At 41.2% G+C, this 8,184-nt stretch overlaps 1 non-coding gene across 1 annotated transcript; it reads right to left on the bottom strand.

Annotated features, from left to right (window-relative positions):
* Positions 1-3,665: 3,665 nt before the first annotated feature.
* Positions 3,666-3,719, bottom strand: LOC112253586. The gene has a single exon (XR_002954027.1). It is a non-coding gene; the product is annotated as a U7 small nuclear RNA (small nuclear RNA).
* Between the last annotated feature and the right edge of the window lie 4,465 nt (positions 3,720-8,184).

Consider the following 8,184-nt stretch of genomic DNA (forward strand, 5'->3'; position numbering starts at 1 on the left):
TTTACCAACTCAACAGTCCCCAATCTCTCCTCCACCCAACCTGACACTGCATATGGATCAACCAAACAACAAGGATTCCTTCTCTCTACAAATCTCACTCCCACTGGGTCAAAATCATCCTTATCATCCTTGGGACCAGGCCCAAACTCTGCGATCTTTGCCGCAGGTACTTCACCCTCACTCTCAACAAGTTCCATCTCTGAAGTACTGGAGCACGTATCCCTGTTTTTGCACTTGACGCCCACCTTTCTCACCTCACTTCCCTCTAGACTCAACTTCATCTCAGCAGTCATCAGTCATTACTGCAGGTGATGGAAAAACTTCCAAGATTCGGTTGGTCAAGGAAATGGCGACTGTGTTTGAATCTGAAAGTGCGGCAAGTGAAGTGCGTGACAATGAATAGAAAATAGTGAAATCAAAGAATGGAACAAAACGAGCAAAAGGAAGTAATATACCCTGTTAGTCTTAAAAAATACATATGTTAATATTTCTTGATTTTGATTTATATAGCCTGCAGAAGATGACCTCCAGAGGGGAAAAAAACAGTTGAAAATAGTGGTGTCCATCCTTGACAAGATATGGTGATCCTTATGGCAAACTACAGAGATCATTGTTTGGCCAGAGATTTAGTGGCAGTAGATGAAACTGGATCCAGCGGGGAACACAGTTCAGATTGTTGTGTTGTTGTAGACAACCAAAGATTATGTGCAGCAGCAATATGTGTGCACAGAGTCAGTGGTGCATCTTGGATCTACTAAGAGTGTTTAGATTCACTAGCCTTGTTACCAGCGCCGTCTTCTGCAGGTCACCAGATTTTTATCTACAGTAGGCTATTCCTTAGCTTTGTTGTGTATCACTTCATTCAGAGTAAAAGGGCTATGAACTGTACGCACAGATCGGACCTCTCAGTGTGTTCTCCTCACTTCACACCCTGGTTTCCTAGCCAAGGCTAAGGGAGGGGTTACAAAGCATCCGACTATAGTCCCCCCATCTGCTGCAAAACTGCCAACACTGATGTAATATCCTGTCAGTGGCTGAGCAGGCAAATTCTTCAGCTGGAAAGAGCACAGATATAATGTATGAAATTAGAACGTGCAATGAATTCCAGATCCAAGAGTTCCAACTTCCATTTACAAATAGTACCTGTATTGCTGTTGCAGAGGATTCTGTTTGGTTTTAGACAAACTTTTAAGTGATTTGCATTTCCTTTAAACCAAGTAAATAAGAGAGAGAAAGGGAGAGAGAGAGAGAGGGGTGGGGAGAGAGGTTCAGTCCAACTGTCTGTGTTTACATGTGATTGTAATAATGACTGTCCTTTGTGCCCACATGAAATTAATACTATAGTATACTATGGTATAAATGCTATAGTATTCACTGTAGTGTTTTTGTGGACTTCACTGTATTATTTACTGTAGTATTTACTGTAATATACAGTGAGGGAAAAAAGTATTTGATCCCCTGCTGATTTTGTACATTTGCCCACTGACAAAGAAATGATCAGTCTATAATTTTAATGGTAGGTTTATTTAAACAGTGAGAGACAGAATAACAACAACAAAATCCAGAAAAACGCATGTCAAAAATGTTATATATTGATTTTCATTTTAATGAGGGAAATAAGTATTTGACCCCTCTGCAAAACATGACTTAGTACCTTGGTGGCAAAACCCTTGTTGGCAATCACAGAGGTCAGATGTTTTTTATAGTTGGCCACCAGGTTTGCACACATCTCAGGAGGGATTTTGTCCCACTCCTCTTTGCAGATCTTCTCCAAGTCATTAAGGTTTCGAGACTGACGTTTGGCAACTCGAACCTTCAGTTCCCTCCACAGATTTTCTATGGGATTAAGGTCTGGAAACTGGCTAGGCCACTCCAGGACCTTAATACGCTTCTTCTTGAGCCACTCCTTTGTTGCCTTGGCCATGTGTTTTGGGTTATTGTCATGCTGGAATACCCACCCACGACCCATTTTCAATGCCCTGGCTAAGGGAAGGAGGTTCTCATCCAAGATTTGACGATACATGGCCCCGTCCATCGTCCCGTTGTTGCGGTGAAGTTGTCCTGTCCCCTTAGCAGAAAAACACCCCCAAAGCATAATGTTTCCACCTCCATGTTTGACGGTGGGGATGGTATTCTTGGGGTCATAGGCAGCATTCCTCCTCCTCCAAACACGGCGAGTTGAGTTGATGCCAAAGAGCTCCATTTTGGACTCATCTGACCACAACACTTTCACCCAGTTGTCCTCTGAATCATTCAGATGATCATTGGCAAACTTCAGAAGGGCATGTATACTGTATGTGCTTTCTTGAGCAGGGGGACCTTGTGGGCGCTGCAGGATTTCAGTCCTTCACGGCGTAGTTTGTTACCAATTGTTTTCTTGGTGACTATGGTCCCAGCTGCCTTGAGATCATTGACAAGATACTCCCGTGTAGTTCTGGGCTGATTCCTCACCGTTCTCATGATCATTGCAACTCCACGAGGTGAGATCTTGCATGGAGCCCCAGGCCGAGGGAGATTGACAGTTCTTTTGTGTTTCTTCCATTTGCGAATAATCGCACCAACTGTTATCACCTTCTCACCAAGCTGCTTGGGGAGGGTCTTGTAGCCCATTCCAGCCTTGTGTAGGTCTAAAATATTGTCCCTGACATCCTTGGAGAGCTCTTTGGTCTTGGCCATGGTGGAGAGTTTGGAATCTGATTGATTGATTGCTTCTGTGGACAGGTGTCTTTTATACAGGTAACAAACTGAGATTAGGAGCACTCCCTTTAAGAGTGTGCTCCTAATCTCAGCTCGTTACCTGTATAAAAGACACCTGGGAGCCAGAAATCTTTCTGATTGAGAGGGGGTCAAATACTTATTTCCCTCATTAAAATGCAAATCAATTTATAACATTTTTGACATGCGTTTTTCTGGATTTTTGTTGTTGTTATTCTGTCTCTCACTGTTCAAATAAACCTACCATTAAAATTATACACTGATAATTTCTTTGTCAGTGGGCAAACGTACAAAATCAGCAGGGGATCAAATACTTTTGTCACATGCGCCGAATACAACAGGTTTGTAGACCTTATCGTGAAATGCTTACTCACAAGCCCTTACCAACAATGCAGTTCAAGAAATAGAGTTAAGAAAATATTTACTAAATAAAGTAAAAAATAAAATGTAACACAAAATAACAATACCGAGACTATATACAGAGGGTACCGGTACAGAGTCAATTTGCGGAGTACAGGTTAGTCAAGGTAGTTTGTACATGTAGGTAGGAATAAAGTGATAAGCAGAGAGTAGCAGCAGTTTAAAACCAGGCAGTGATGCAACCATCATGCTCTCGATGATGCAGCTGAATAACGTTTTGAGGATCTGGGGACCCATGCCTATTCTTTTCAGTCTCCTGAGGGGGAAAGGATTTGTCGTGCCAGTTAACTTTAGTAGAATTCTTGTAGTAAAAGAAAACTATAGTATTTACTATACTAATTAATGTTGTGTTTTTTGCGGATTATAGTTTACTGTATTATTTACTGTAGTGTTTTTGTGGACTGTAGTATTTACTGGAGTGTTTTTGCGAAATGTAGTGTACTGTAGTATTTACAGTAGTGTTTTTGAGGACATTACTGTAGGACAGTATTTACTATACTGTTTTTGTTGTATTATCTTTGACATATAAGTGGAGCCTTTCTCATTGAGGAAACTTACTAGAGAAATACTAAAAGAGCACATTTTGTATACTCTGTAGGTAGGACTGGGGTCTGAATGAATAGTTTGGCACTACTGCTCTTTTCTATAACCTGTAGGGAACACAATATACAATCTATACTTGGCATGTAGGTTTCTCACTTATAGGTGGCACAAATTGGGCTATGGGGGAAGGGAAAGGGCAGGGTATACGCAGATTAAATCCTGAGGTATTTACTGTAGTTTAAAAAGTATAGTGTTTTTGTGGACTGTATTGTTTTTGTTGACATTACCGTTGTATTTATTACAGTGTTTTTTGTTGTTGCAGATAACACTATTATTTACTATAGTATTCTACCATATACTACAACATTTTTTAGTAAGTACTACACATGACCGAGTATTGTAGAGTATACTACAGTTTAGTATAGAATTCTATAGTTAAGTATTGTAGGATTCTATAGTAAATTGTAGTATTTTTTCATGTGGGTGTTCTAAACATATAGGTGAAGTCAGAGTGAGTTGAGTCATAATAGAAGGCTAACCGGCTGATATCCATTCAGAACAATGACACACGTTGTTGACTCTACACTCTGCAAGCTAGAGTGGTGTGATCAGGTTTCACTCACCACTGCAGATCACAACTAATTGTCTCAGCCGTGTAATGTCATCACTTACTGCACATTACAGTAATTCTCTCTGAATGAATCCAACAATGTGTACCCCGCCGTCTTGTCCATTTCAAATCTTCTCACTTTAATTGAGACAGGTGTGTCTATCAATATGAGAAGATTTGAAGTAGAGATGGCGGCATATACATTGTTGGATTACTTCATGGATCAGCACATGGATTTATTTTAATAATGGAGCATTTTGTAAATTCAAATGAACAACGTGCTAGTTGACACAGACATTTTAGAAGATATATGTTTGGCCGAATCGAGAACGAAGATAGTATCGCCATGCTACGCTAAACAAACAGTACCAAATTCATAGATGCTAACGACCTTTACCACCTACTGATGATGGTACACTATATATACAAAAGTATGTAGACACCCCTTCAAATGATTGGATTTGGCGATTTCAGCCACACCCGTTGCTGACAGGTACAGTATACAATCGAGCACACAGACATGCAATCTCCATACACAAACATTGGCAGTAGAATGGCCTTACTGAACAGCTCAGTGACTTTCAATTTGACACTGTCATAGGATGCCACCTTTACAACAAATTAGTTTGTCAAATTTTTTCCTTGTTGGAGCTGCCCCGGTCAAATGTAAGTGCTGTTATTGTGAAGTGGAAAAGTTTAGGTGCAACAACAGCTCAGCCGCAAAGTGGTAGGCCACACAAGCTCACAGAACGGGACCGCCAAATGCTGAAGCGCATAGCATGTAAAAAAACATCTGTCCTCGGTTGCATAGTGCCATAGTGCCAATTTTAATGTTTGGTGGAGGAGAGGAATGGTCTGGAACTGTTTTTCATGGTTCGGGCTAGGCCTCTTAGTTCCAGTGAAGAGAAATCTTAACAGCATACAATGACATTCTAGACAATTCTCTGTGTCCAACTTTGTGGAAACAGTTTGGGGAAGTCCTTTCCTGTTTTATCATGCCCCCGTGCACAAAGTGAGGTCCATACAGAAATGGTTTGTCGAGCTCGGTGTGGAAGAACTTGACTGGCCTGCACAGAGCCCTGACCTCAACCTCAACAAACACCTTTGGGATGAATTGCAACGCTGACTGCGAGCCAGGCCTAATCAGTGCCCGACCTCACTAATGCTCTTGTGGCTGAATGGAAGCAAGTCCCCACAGCAATGTTCCAACATCTAGTGGAAAGCCTTAACAGAAGAGTGGAGGCTGTTATAGGTGGACCAACTCCATATTAATGTCCATGATATTAGAATGAGATGTTCTATGAGCAGATGTCCACATACTTATAGTAATGTAGTGTATCTTCTTTCCAGGGGATTTTTTGCCCTGATGCTAGGTCTGAACATGAACACACCGCTTGCGGTACGCGCTTGTAAAAATAAGAAACGTATCTTTCATATAAGCGAGAAACCTTCAAAAAACAAAAGGTTAAATTATTACACATAGGGTTAGGGCTAGTGTTCCCACACGGTCATATCTCCATGTTCAGGAAGACAGACGGAAGACAGAGGCGACCACCTGTGCTAATTAGGTATCTAGCATGCTCTGAACACCTGTGTGTAATGGAAGAAGGCTGCCAGAAACATGTTGTAGCTTAAAAATACTGTCAGCTGCAACTGTGATAAAGCCATATACAGTGCCTTGCGAAAGTATTCGGCCCCCTTGAACTTTGCGACCTTTTGCCACATTTCAGGCTTCAAACATAAAGATATAAAACTGTATTTTTTGTGAAGAATCAACAACAAGTGGGACACAATCATGAAGTGGAACGACATTTATTGGATATTTCAAACTTTTTTAACAAATCAAAAACTGAAAAATTGGGCGTGCAAAATTATTCAGCCCCTTTACTTTCAGTGCAGCAAACTCTCTCCAGACGTTCAGTGAGGATCTCTGAATGATCCAATGTTGACCTAAATGACTAATGATGATAAATATAATCCACCTGTGTGTAATCAAGTCTCCGTATAAATGCACCTGCACTGTGATAGTCTCAGAGGTCCGTTAAAAGTGCAGAGAGCATCATGAAGAACAAGGAACACACCAGGCAGGTCCGAGATACTATTGTGAAGAAGTTTAACGCCGGATTTGGATACAAAAAGATTTCCCAAGCTTTAAACATCCCAAGGAGCACTGTGCAAGCGATAATATTGAAATGGAAGGAGTATCAGACCACTGCAAATCTACCAAGACCTGGCCATCCCTCTAAACTTTCAGCTCATACAAGGAGAAGACTGATCAGAGATGCAGCCAAGAGGCCCATGATCACTCTGGATGAACTGCAGAGAGCTACAGCTGAGGTGGGAGACTCTGTCCATAGGACAACAATCAGTCGTATATTGCACAAATCTGGCCTTTATGGAAGAGTGGCAAGAAGAAAGCCATTTCTTAAAGATATCCATAAAAAGTGTAATTTAAAGTTTGCCACGAGCCACCTGGGAGACACACCAAACATGTGGAAGAAGGTGCTCTGGTCAGATGAAACCAAAATTGAACTTTTTGGCAACAATGCAAAATGTTATGTTTGGCGTAAAAGCAACACAGCTCATCACCCTGAACACACCATCCCCACTGTCAAACATGGTGGTGGCAGCATCATGGTTTGGGCCTGCTTTTCTTCAGCAGGGACAGGGAAGATGGTTAAAATTGATGGGAAGATGGATGGAGCCAAATACAGGACCATTCTGGAAGAAAACCTGATGGAGTCTGCAAAAGACCTGAGACTGGGACGGAGATTTGTCTTCCAACAAGACAATGATCCAAAACATAAAGCAAAATCTACAATGGAATGGTTCAAAAATAAACATATCCAGGTGTTAGAATGGCCAAGTCAAAGTCCAGACCTGAATCCAATCGAGAATCTGTGGAAAGAACTGAAAACTGCTGTTCACAAATGCTCTCCATCCAACCTCACTGAGCTCGAGCTGTTTTGCAAGGAGGAATGGGAAAAATGTCAGTCTCTCGATGTGCAAAACTGATAGAGACATACCCCAAGCGACTTACAGCTGTAATCGCAGCAAAAGGTGGCGCTACAAAGTATTAACTTAAGGGGGCTGAATAATTTTGCACGCCCAATTTTTCAGTTTTTAATTTGTTAAAAAAGTTTGAAATATCCAATAAATGTCGTTCCACTTCATGATTGTGTCCCACTTGTTGTTGATTCTTCACAAAAAATACAGTTTTATATCTTTATGTTTGAAGCCTGAAATGTGGCAAAAGGTCGCAAAGTTCAAGGGGGCCGAATACTTTCTTAGACATTTGGAAATTGCTCCCAAGGATGAACCAGACTTGTGGAGGTCTACACATTTTTTTCTCAGGTCTTGGCTGATTTCTTTTGATTTTCCCATGATGTCAAGCAAAGAGGCACTGAGATTGAAGGCCTTATAATACATCCACAGGTACACCGCCAATTGACTCAAATGATGTCAATTAGTCGATTAGAAGCTTCTTAAGCCATGACATCATTTTCTGAAATTTTACAAGCTGTTTAAACGCACAGTCAATTTAGTGTATGTAAACTTCTGACCCACTGGAATTGTGATACAGTGAATTATAAGTGAAATAATCTGTCTGTAAACAAATGTTGGAAAAATGACTTGTGTCATGCACAAAATAAATGTCCTAACCAACTTGCCACAACTATAGTTTGTTAACAAGAAATGTGGTGAGTGGTTGAAAAACGAGTTTTAATGACTCCAACCTAAGTGTATTGTAATGAGACAGCAGGGAGCAGGTCTCGAACCCGAGGTCCGGAGCGCTATCGACTGTGCCGCAAAAGCATGCTCATGCCACAGCGTCGATTTCCTTGCTTATAAAGCCAGGGTCGTTACACTACTCCCTCCTTTCAAAGAGCGCGTCC

The sequence above is a fragment of the Oncorhynchus tshawytscha genome, linkage group LG06 (assembly GCF_018296145.1).
Source record: "Oncorhynchus tshawytscha isolate Ot180627B linkage group LG06, Otsh_v2.0, whole genome shotgun sequence".
In the NCBI taxonomy this organism is placed as follows: Eukaryota; Metazoa; Chordata; class Actinopteri; order Salmoniformes; family Salmonidae; genus Oncorhynchus; species Oncorhynchus tshawytscha.